Source organism: Lygodium microphyllum, chromosome 21, assembly GCF_053477565.2.
Source record: "Lygodium microphyllum isolate KBCC chromosome 21, Lygodium_microphyllum_v1.1.10, whole genome shotgun sequence".
Classification (NCBI taxonomy): Eukaryota; Viridiplantae; Streptophyta; class Polypodiopsida; order Schizaeales; family Lygodiaceae; genus Lygodium; species Lygodium microphyllum.
Genome location: NC_141155.1, coordinates 108,323,249 through 108,335,352, shown reverse-complemented (window position 1 = coordinate 108,335,352; position 12,104 = coordinate 108,323,249).

Here is a 12,104-nt window from a genome sequence, read left to right as displayed (position 1 = left end):
TTTTGTGCCTCTACCCAATTATTAGAAATGATGGGGTCTAATAGTTGAAAAAAGGTAGACAATCCTATCCTCGAAAAAGAGATTATCAAATATTTCAGTTTCCCGAGGAATCATTATAGGACTTATATCAAAGGCTAAAGAAAATATGGTCAACCATATTTTGCATATATTGCCAATCTAGCATACTAATTGGAAACAAATTTGTAGGTGATAGCTGGTTTCGTTATTTTATTGATGTAGCAATTCTTTGGCAAACTATAGCCAAATCTTTTTATACTTCTTCACCTAATTGCTTTTACTCTTTGATAGTCTCAAGTATATGTGGTTTGATTCTTTCGAGGAGCTCTTTCTCATACTAACCAATCTATGTCAAAAGGATCTAGTCCAAAAACACATTGACCGCTGCAAAGATGACCACAATTTGTCATTCGATAGAAATCTAGGAATATTATGGTTATTTAAGCACCTTGGTAGGCCTAGTGCTACAATATTGCAAATACTGGGTAGTAGGATCAAGATTTGGCCCAAATGATGCAAAAGTAGCAACTTCACGATGTTGTGCTAGCTCCAATTTCAAGGTTCCACAAAGTGCTTTCATAACTTTCGGCTTAGCAACAAATCCAACATGACTAACAAATAATCCTATGTTAATGATAAGCCGAACCTCGAGATAGAAGAGTTCAGGTTCCAAAAATGTTTGTTCATCTGTAATAAAAATGACATTGATAGAAATGTGAACAAAGACATCTCTAGCTTATGTTTCAATGACAAGTAAGGCAATTAAGCTACCCGCACCAGTCTAGTCTAACCTTTTGGCGGCTCTTTCCGATGAATGCAAATATGGATAAAAGACATCTCCATGTCTATGGAGGCACTGGAAGTAGGGTAGAGCAAAAATATCAGATTGCTGTGAGATTTGGTGTGTAAGCAAAGCATTTAATATATTCTATAGATTAGCCCTTTAGGGCTAGCTTACTCTTTTTTAAGTCAATCTGAGGCCATTTTGGGCTCCGACTTGGACCTACAAGGTTATGGACAATAGTTTGAGAGTATACTATGATTTCAGTTGTGTCAACCGAAAGTGGGTACACATGTTACAGATTTTGAATCTATAAGTTTTGAGGTGTTTGCCTAGAAGCAAACACAAGTTTTATCTACTAAACAGATTGCAGATTACATATATTATTGAGTAGGCATTAGCGAAAAAGGTTACTTGATGTGTTGTTGTGCACTTGTTGTGAAAGGTTGTAGAAGACTTGCTTGTTGTTTTGTATCAATTTTGTGATAATGGTAGAGAATAGTGGAAACCCCATCATTGAGAAGCTGGACAAGAATAACTACCCAACATGGAAGTTTTGTGTGAAAAACTTCCTTATTGAAAAATACCTCTATGATTTTGATTCAAGTGAAGAAAAGAAGCTAGAACTAAGTAATTCTACCACTATAGAAGAATTAAAGGCATGGAGAGAATGGAATGCAAAAGACAAAAAGGTGATGTATTGAGTATCTTCAGTAATTGATAATACTATGCTACAACATATAAAAAATGTAAAACTTTACATGTAGTTTGGACAAGTTTTGAGAATATGTTTTTAGTAAATATAAAGATATTGAAGATTCAACTAAAGCAAGAGTTGAATACTTTGAAGAAAGGGAAGATGTCTATAAATGAGTATGTTTTGAAAGTGAGAAGCATTGTAGGTATCTTAGTATCTATTGATGCAATGTCTTATGATGATGATTTTGATTTCATCTACTTTGGATGGCCTCAATAATGAGAAGGCATGAGAATTGTTTGTTACTTCTATGTATGTATGGAAGCCGTTTCAAGTTTTTGATAAGTTGGTCTCTCTCATGATTACTGAAGAGATCAACGTGCAAGGTGAATCATCTGCAAGAAGTGGCGAACAAGTCCAAGCATTTTACTCAAGCTTAAGAAGGGGACATGGTCTTCTTCAAGAGGCCATTGGTATGAGACTTGTTGATGATTACCAACAAAACATGTTAAAATAGCAGTTTAGTGAAATGCAAGTTTCAAGAGGCTGTGGAAACTTTAGAGGTAGGGGGAGGTCTAGAGAAAGATGTGGATGACAAAATAGAGATTTTGCCAATTCTGGTATTATTTGTCATTGTTGTGGCAAAACAAGTCATTTGTAACAAAATGCTAAATTGTGTGGGGTGGGTTTTCTGCTAAAATAGAGCACCTTTAGCAGCTCATGAATTGTGTTCATGAAGGATTTGTTCCCTATGCTGAATTGGTGTCACCTCCACCATCATCCTTCTGGATTCGGTATCAATACCAACACTTTGTGTTGTACATTTCCTTGAGTAACATGGACTTAGAACCTCCAGAGGATGGGTGGCAGAACATGTGGTCTGTAGATTTACTCAAAGTAGTGTTTGATAGATTTCTTGATGAGTTAATATCTCATGAAGCCTAGTTATTATCTTTTATATATATTCGAGGAGATTTGCACATTCCTAATGAGGAGGACATGAATCTTTTTGTAGGAGATGTGATTTTGCAAGCAAACACGTATGTACATTCAGCTGACATGAATTTGGTTGATGGCATGAAGAATTATCATCAATAAACATTGTGGTGTAAAGGCTATGCTTGGCATCTTGCTTTGGAGGATGATGTTTTGGATCCTCACCGTCAATGGAGTGTCTTCCACAAGTCAGATATTCAACCAACCATTGAGATCCCAAGTGTTGAACTATATTGCTAACAATGCTTTATTTATTGAGGATTTCTTTTTAGCTTTTGATTTTTGATGTTCCATCTATCCATATGATCCTCATGATATCCTATCTTATTTCTTAATTGCTTATCGATTACCTGTGTATATTGCCATCCTCACATCTAATCTAGATAGTATCCCTATCTTATCTTTTACACTACGATTTTCCCTCAAATTCTAGTTTTTACTACATGCCCATTTATTGCTGATCCTATATTCTCATCTAGTCATATTGAACTTACTCATGTTGTCCCACCTATTCCTTCAAATTTTCCAGTAGAATCCCTTCAGAAATTTCTACTTTCTTTCCCTTCTTTCGCATCCTCATTATTGAAGATAATAAGTAGAACATTGCATAGAAATTTTCCTACTAGGTTTATTATCCTTCAATTTCTACTTTCTTTCCCTTCTTTCCCTTCAATTTGCTAGAGTACATGCTTGGCGTCTCATTTTTGTTGGTATCTTGCTTTTATGCATCAACAGTCTCACCTAAATACTCGAAAGGGTATTCCAAACTTGATGATTAGTCCTAACGAGGATATGATTTTTGCTCAGATGGATGTCCTATATTATTTTGCACAAGCTTTTCCTACTAGGTTTATTATCCTATTGGAAAGGATGTGTTGTTTACATTTTCTCCTGAATGTGCCTCTACATTTTGTGGATGAGAACAAGAGTTAGGAACATCTTGAGTTGAGTATGAAGTTTAATAAAAAATATCTTCATCCTACATAGCCTACGGACACTCTCTTGGATGTACTGGTCCTTTTTAATGAGAATCTTTCTCTTTGCTCTTCATTTTTTGGGAGTATACACCATAAAACATACTCTCTATTGACAGTTTGTAGAGCCAATGTTTCTGTTTTGTATGCCTCTATAAATGTTATATGGGACAAATGTGTAGCTTGGGGAAGTTTTCTAATCTTTGGAAGAGATGAATATAAGTTCAAAATATCCCAAAGAAGTGAAAAAAGTAGTTGCTAAAGACTCAAGCGAAGATTAAAGTGACAGTGACAATGTTGAGTTGTGAAAGGACACTATAGTGGCTCTTAGGAGGGGTAATGACCAAAGAGGGGTTATGGATGATTATTCTTCATTATTCCATTATACTATTGAGAGAGAGCATGTGTGAGAGAGAGAGAGTGCGTGTGAGAGAGATAGCCAAATCTATGCAAAACAATGTATCTACGAGTGAGAAATTATGAGAGAAAGCTATGGAACTATTGAAGAAGAATGCTATGTGATGATTTCCTTTCAAAGTGGTGTATTCTCTTGTGTTTTCTTGGTCTCTTGATGAATTCTATGATAATTGTGAAGAACATGACCGATTTTGTTCAAGTTGAATCTATGGGAGAATAAGTTGCATGAAGATTTGGAAAGATTGGTGTTAAAGTTTTGCTAGTGATTCAGCTATCCTGGAGTGCAAGGTGTTACCACCTTTTCCACAACTAGCTTCTCATCCAAGGGTGGTTGCCACCTTTTCTTGGAACGATGCTTGTTTTATGACATGAAATTTCTTTATTTTCTCCCATAATAGTTTTGATTTTTTTTAATTTTTTTTTCTTTTTTCCTACTCTCGAGGGTGTTTCCACCTTTTCTTGAAGAATAGGTTGGCATGGCAGGGACAGAAGTCCTTTTCTCTCATGACTAATATATTTTTTTCTTTTTTAAAAGGAGATTGATAGGAATATTGAATATTAGAACCATCATCGCCACCTCTACAGGATTAGACAAAAAGGGACCAAAGGAGAGGTGGGAGGTGACGGTGAGGGGCTAGCAGAACGAGGCCATCTCATTAGGATAAGGCTATCAGGAGAAATAGACAAAGTTGTACTGAAGGGACTATTGATAGTGATTATCAGGATCCTAAGGGAGGGTAATACTTCTTGAGGCGATAGCCATTAATTAGGAAGGGATTATTAGAAACATCGAATGTTTGTAGTTGGACAGAGCCATAGGGTTGACAACAAGTACCTTATAGGGGCCCATCCATCGTTGTTGAAGCTTGCTTGGAAACTTGCCATATTGGGAATCATAAGCAATGACTAAATCACCTTCCTTAAACTCCTTCTGCTTAATGAAGCTATCATGATAGGCCTTTCTTCGAGCTTGCATGGCTTCCATACACTATAATGCCATCCTACAAGTCTCATCTAGACATTCCAAGTATAAGAGGGAGTGCTTTTGCAGGGATTCATTATCTCCCAAGCGCTCTTTGATAGCCATGCGCAGAGATGGTAGCTCTAACTCAACTAGGAACATGGCTTCTGTATCATACACCAGCTACAAAGGTGTCTACCTTATAGTAGCCTTATTGGAAGTTTTGTATGCCTAGAGGGCCTTTGTAAATCCATCATTCCCATCACGGCAATGTGCAACAATCGTCCTTGTCAGGATCAAGCAGAGGATGCGATTGGTAATTTTGACTTTGCTGTTGGCTCTGGGGTAATAAGGGGTGAACTTGCGATGGCGAATCTTGTACAGCTTTGTCAATTCTTCCATAATCTTATTGAGAAAGTGAGTACCTCTATCATCATTGACTAGCTCTAGGAGACTACCAAAATGGGAGATGATATTCTTGTATAGGAACAGAGCCATGTTGTTGCCATCATTGTTCTTCTGAGCTTTGGCTTCACACCACTTTGTCACATAGTCTGTACAAACCAAAATGTATATGTTCTACTTCCTTCTAGTTGGTGGATCAATGGGACCCATGAAGTTGATTCCCCATTTCTCAAATGGCTTTAGGGGAAGGATGGGTTGTAGTGGTATAACGCTAGTTTTGGCGGGCTTCCCCATTCATTAATAAGCATCACAACATTTGCAGTAGTTATATGCATCCTTGTGGAGGGTTGGTCACTAATATCTTGTGAGCCCTTTCTGATTATTGCTTCTCCTATGAAGTGTTCTCCATCCAAGGTCTCATTGTGGCATGCTTTCAGAATAATCCTAATCTTGTCTCCTGTAATACATATTTTCAACACTTCATCCTTGCTCTTCTTGTATAGTGTGCCACCTAATAAGGTATAAGGGGCTGATTCCAACAGAAGCTTCTTATTCTCCCAGCTGGAGATACCAAGAGGATACTGTTGAGTAGCCAAGAGGTTGGCTATATCTACATATCATGGGGTTATAGTTTCGACTAGAAAAAGGGAAGCATCAAGAAGGTTTGGGTCATCTTGCTCCTCTTTGTCACTCTGAGGGATTCGTGATCGACAAAAAATGATCAGCTAGGACATGGGAGAGATCGGGTTTGGTAACCACTTCAAAGTCAAACTCCTAAAACAAAAGGAGCCATCTCATCATTCTTCCCTTCACATCTGCTTTGTTCATCAAGAAGGATAGGGCCTCATGATCCACATAGAATTTGAAGTGCATCGACAGTAGGTAGTGTCAAAATTTCCCTATGGAAAACACCATTTCCAAGCATTTACACTCTATCACTATATAGTTTTATTATGTGTCGGTGACCTTCCAGCTTGCATAATAGATAGGTTGATTTAACTTTGAGGAGCTTTTTTGCTAGAAGACTATGCCTAGGCCTTCAATTGATGCGTCAATGTGCACATGGAATTCCTTCGTCCAATCAATAGGTTGTAGGATGAGTGCTTCAATCAGACACTATTTTAGGGTGTTGAATGCTTCGTCATGATTAGTAGTCCATATAAACTCTGCATCTTTCCTTAGGAGCTTATGCAAGGGGACTGCCTTTTGTAGCTCATAAAGTGTGCAATGAACCTTCTATAATAGCTCGTATGGCCAAGGAATCCCCTCAATAACTATTTGAGATTGGTTGGCACTGTTAAAGTTGCAATCTTCTCGATCTTTGCAAGATCTATTGCTATCCCTTATGCAAAGACAATATGGCCTAGAAGAACTCCTAAAGAGACTTCGACGCATTTATTGGTGTTGAGAGAGATCCCATACTCTCAACACTTGTCAAAGCACTACTCCAAGTGTCCCCAATGCTCACAGATTAGGCTACAAATACTACAGAAGTCATCTAGGTACACCTCAATGAAATCATGCAGATGATTTTGGACCCATTTTGTTATGAAGGTTATTTTGGATTGATCTTCTTTTGCAATCTGGACTTGGTTGTATCCATTGAATTCATCCAAGAGGGAATGCCACCAGTATGTCCAATAGTTGGTCTATGAAGGAAAAGGGAAATGATCCTTCTTAGTCTTGGAATTTAGCTTTCAAAAGTCCACACATATTCACAGTTTTCTGTTCTTCTTAGGTACTACCACAATGGGCAAAACCCATTCACTATTGGCCACTCAATAGGGTTTAGAGACCTTATTTTGGACCCACAAGTGCGTAAAAGGACAAAACAATGAATCCATAAGGTGATGTACTATTTTGTATAGCAAAGAAAGAATATTTTCAAAATATTTTGATTCAATTTTGAAGTAAATTGTGATAGCTCATGTCAAAGAGCTATTTTTTAGCTTCATTTTAAACTAAAAAGCTCCTCATTTTGATATCATGATACAAAGTTATAGCCATTTTTGTGATAGGAGGTATACTTTGACCACACTTTGACGTTAGTAGAAATGGCTAGAAATAAGGGAAAGAACAAAGCCAATTAGGATGTCTAGCAACAAATCAAAGAGGGATGTGAGGCAATACCTCAACAACATCATGATGAAGAGGAATCACATGAATATCCTGCATATAACATGCTAAATGCCACGTTTTGTCAGCATGAGACTAAGCATTCCATCATACATAATGATCTTATTGCAAAGTTAGATCAAGTGGTTGAGCAGACGGTTCAATCAAATGCCCATAGTGATAGAGTAGATGGTCATGTTTGTGGTAGCATAAATGCCCAAATCAAGTCAACTCTCTCATCGGCCACATTCATTATGCACATTGATATTCCCTCTTCATGTCACATGTTAAGAGTGATTCCATGGTAGGCCATCACCTTAGAAAACACACTAGTTGGGTCTTGAGATGACTTGTCACTCCATCACAAACTACAACAATCATTCCAAGCCTCATGACATGATCAACAACCCATATATGTAGCATGGCTCACTACAGAAGATGACACTTCTAATCTCCATAAAGACGTGGAATGCAAAGCTTATCTCTCTCATGATGACGGTCTCCCATAGAGCTCGAATAGTTCCCCAGCAAACACAGCTCTAGCTCTTTAAGCATGTTGATTGTTAGCTTCCCAACCTCACCAGGATATCTGCCAATATGTAGGTTACAACATGACCCTCATGAAACCATGTCAATCCCTCCAAACACACAGGTAGCCATGACATGAATAGCATCTCCCAAACCCTACCTAAGGGGAGTTTTTTTCCCCTTATTTGCAAGAAAGTGCTTGACATACGTAACCCTTCTCCAAGGTTTTTCATGAGTGAATGCACAATATCATGACACATGGAATTCCAAGTCCTTCATAAATATATTTGAGAGTATATACATCCAATATGTCTTCAACCTACAAGTGAATAATCATCGAAGAAAATGTCCAAAGCCCACATACATCCAACAGAGCTCAAATGTGAAGCTCAAAGTGCATCGTAAGTGTATCCAGACACATAGACTAATACCAAGCATCCGTACGTTTATGTAGAGCACATGAAGAATCCATATAGGCATATAGAGTATGTAAGCACTATTTGAGCAAGTCGAGAGCTTGAGATGATTTATTGGAAGCGAAATGAGGGGTAGTCATGATAGCTAAGTCATCAAGCGTAAATCACGATGGTTTTCTTAGGGCTTCTACTGATGTGGTTGATGGAGTGAGGCACAATGGGTCTCTTACAAATACCCAAACACTCCCCTAGCAACGCCAAACAAGTTTGGAACAAGCTAGAGTAAGCAAAAGATCAACGGGATTTATGCATACCTCAAGGTGGTGTAATTACCATGAAAGCTTGAAGTGAAGTTCTTCTCGAACTTAAGTGATGAAGAAGCTTCTTGAGTAATACTTTTCCAAATTGATTGTATCTAGTTTTTGCAATCAATGGATTCCTTGTTTTTGGTGAATTATGATGTACACTTTTTGGATGTTAGTTGTATGCTACGTTGATAAATGGATTATGCAAGAATATTTAGTCTATGTGGCTAGAAGGCCACTCAAAAATTTCCCCCTCTGTAACCTTCGCTATTTGCCTCAGAAATTTACTTTGCAATAGTCACTATTTGCATCACTAATACTAATAGCGACACATATAGTGACGAATTTATCATGTCACTAATAGCAATACAAATATCGATGACATGGGTAATTTTTTCTATGAATAATTCCATCACTTTAAATGTCGGTATTGGGTCTATATGTTGTGGTGATGCAAAAATTGGAGAAGGTTATTGTTAGCTCTAAAATTTAGAAAAATATGAGGGATATATATTTTCAAAACTTGAATTGCATGGGCACATTCCATTTCCCAATCCAGTGTTAGAGGTTCCATCATTTGTCCATAAAACCTTAATAATTTTGAGCCACCAAAGGTAGGCTATTTTGGATCATATAAAGTCTACCCATATGTTTTGAATCTATATCTTCGTTAGTACATGTGCCATTTGAGCTTTTATTTTTTGTTGAGTTTATGTTTAAAACTCCTAGATTTCTTTGTTAAGTTGGGTAGAGATAGAAGGGGTTTCTTTTCATTTTTGTAGCACATGCATCTTGGCTTGAATTGTCCATTTAGGTTGATGACGTGTTTGCTATGAGTCCTACAAATTATTTGCCTCCTTTTAATGAGCTTAACTTAAGTATTTTAATAGCTTATGGTTCTAAGTTGGTTGTCTTGTAACTAGCCTTTCCTTTCAACATGCCATATGTATTTCCATACTCTAATGCCCTTCCTAGACAGTTTGCTACAACATATAAAGGGTATACCAATAATATCCAAGATGAAATACATGCAAAAATGTTTTAAAATATTAGTTTCTACCATTGAAACTTCTATTAGTATAATTGTCGCCATGGGTCTATTAGTAAAGGCACCAAAAAATGTGTCAAAATGTATGTTGGTGTAAGCGTTGATGCATACTAGCACTTATATTGACACTTATTCCAATGTGTGCAAAAAACCATACAAATGCATATAACCATGAGTGTAGAGAAAACAACAAATTTTTGCACATATCAAGCTTGTGAAAAGGGTGGATTCTTGTTGTCCACATTTGCTATCTTATTAGACATGAACTATTCAAACCTATATAAAACCCTAGTTGGGTAGGAAAACAAGGATATAATACATAAGGAATTCAAAGGAGGTACTTGGACTTTGTATAAAACAACAAACATAGTGTTGAGCACTGAATGACAGTATTATGAAAATACAAGTGATACAACATGCATAAATGGAAATAATACAAATACAATTGATATAACTAGATCTATGTAACAAACTATGCATCCTAATTCCCCCCCCCCCCCCCCCCCCCCCCCCCAACACACAGACACACAGACACAAAGCATAATTTGATGAGATTCATAGTTAGAGATTTCATCCTTGCATAATGCTTCCTTCACCCAAATGCTGTAACAAGGAAGAAACATAGATTCAAGGTTTCTTGAATCAATGTAGAATGCAAGCAAAAATTTATAATAGTTTATTACCTCTTCTCTCCATGCCCAAAGCCTCTCCATGAGCCAATTTAGCATGTTGCCTACCACATCATAATCCTTCTCTAGCTTGGTCACACTAAATGCCTACTAGATCCATACTAAAAAATAGTACATACACAATGAATATTACCTACAAAGTCCAACAACAAAAATAGAAACAAATGGGGAGTAATATGCTTACAAAGTTCATCTTGAAGGAGTCCCAACTACCACTCCCAAGATGTGAGGATGAGCCAACTACAACTCATGTGCATGTGGTCGCCTCCTTTTGTTGTCTCCATTTGTTGTGATTTACCTTTATTTTCTTATTTATCCTTTTCCTCCACTTCTCTTGATCAAGTCAACCAAGCTTTCCTAGCCTAGTATTATAGGTATCACATGCGTTTGAATGAAGGTAGGCTAGGTGTTTCAAAAAATAAGTTTGCATTAAATTATCAAAAAATTCTATCTACAATAAATGGCTATGAAAACTTCTCATGAAGAGTGCTTATGATATAATCCTTTGATTTGGGGGGGGGGGTCCTAGTCTCTCTATCTCTCTACCATGATAGGCATGTATACCTACACAACATGCTCATCCAATCGAGTGATGACTCTCTTCCCTTCATGATTTATGACCAACTAACATTCGACGATTGAGTATGACATGCTAGGAGGAGTAATGGATGAATTGAGCATTTGGGGTGTAGAAATCTTAGAGTAGGAGGGGTGATCACTAGAGCAACTAGGTTGGCTACAATGCTATATCTACCTAGTTGGTAAGCCATGGTGTTGATGGGCGTGAGAGCTATGGTTTTCTTGTGGGAAGGGGAGTAACAGGTCTATCGAGGGTAGCAAGAGACAACTTCTAGAGAAGGGTCAACATTGAGGGTCAATCGAACTAAAATCCATAAAGCCATACTCATGTAGGTCCATTATTTGGCCCTTAGTATCTAAGTTGGTGAAGTGACCGAGAGATCATCCTAGAAGTCAGCCTTGATGGCCCAAACGAAGGGACTTAATGGGATGGCTAGCCATCTAGCCTATGATGATAGGGAGAGAAGACTTCACTTAGTTGAGGGCCATGGATATGATGGTAAGATAGTATCACTACAACTGGAGCAGTGATGACCATGAGTGCATCAACTCTCACTACAAAGTACTCACGTCACAGATAGCCATGTTGATGCATTTTTTGAACTACAAAAATACTTATAGGTGTGCCTAAACTCATATTTAAGACCCCTTCGCAAATCACATTCATTTTGCACAAAATTAATATGATTTTTTGCACCTTTGCTGATGCACTTGCTTACAATTTTCATAGGTACATTCATGAGATAATAAACGCATAAGGGGGGGCAAGGGGGGGGGGGGGGGGGGGGGAGAGTAGGGAGATGCTAGTTACAAAATTGTAGTTGAAGCGATAATTCTACAACTAGCAACTCCCTAGTTTTTTACCCTCCCTTGCATACACATTAAATTACATATTTTTTATACAAACTTAACCCACATTGTATTAAAATATATACACAATATCATTTCTTGACATAACAACATGTTGAAGGACAAAAAAGAGATGCACTATAACTAAAATATGAGTTTACATAAAGCCCAAGTTGGCTTACATATCATACAATGAAAATTAAAAGCTACTCAAGCTTATGTTTGATTTTAAGAACAAATTTTACAAAATCCTAACTAGCATATTGTATTGATGCATGTAGGGCTTGCTCCTTGGGAAGTTCTTCTTGTGGATGAGGATTTGGATC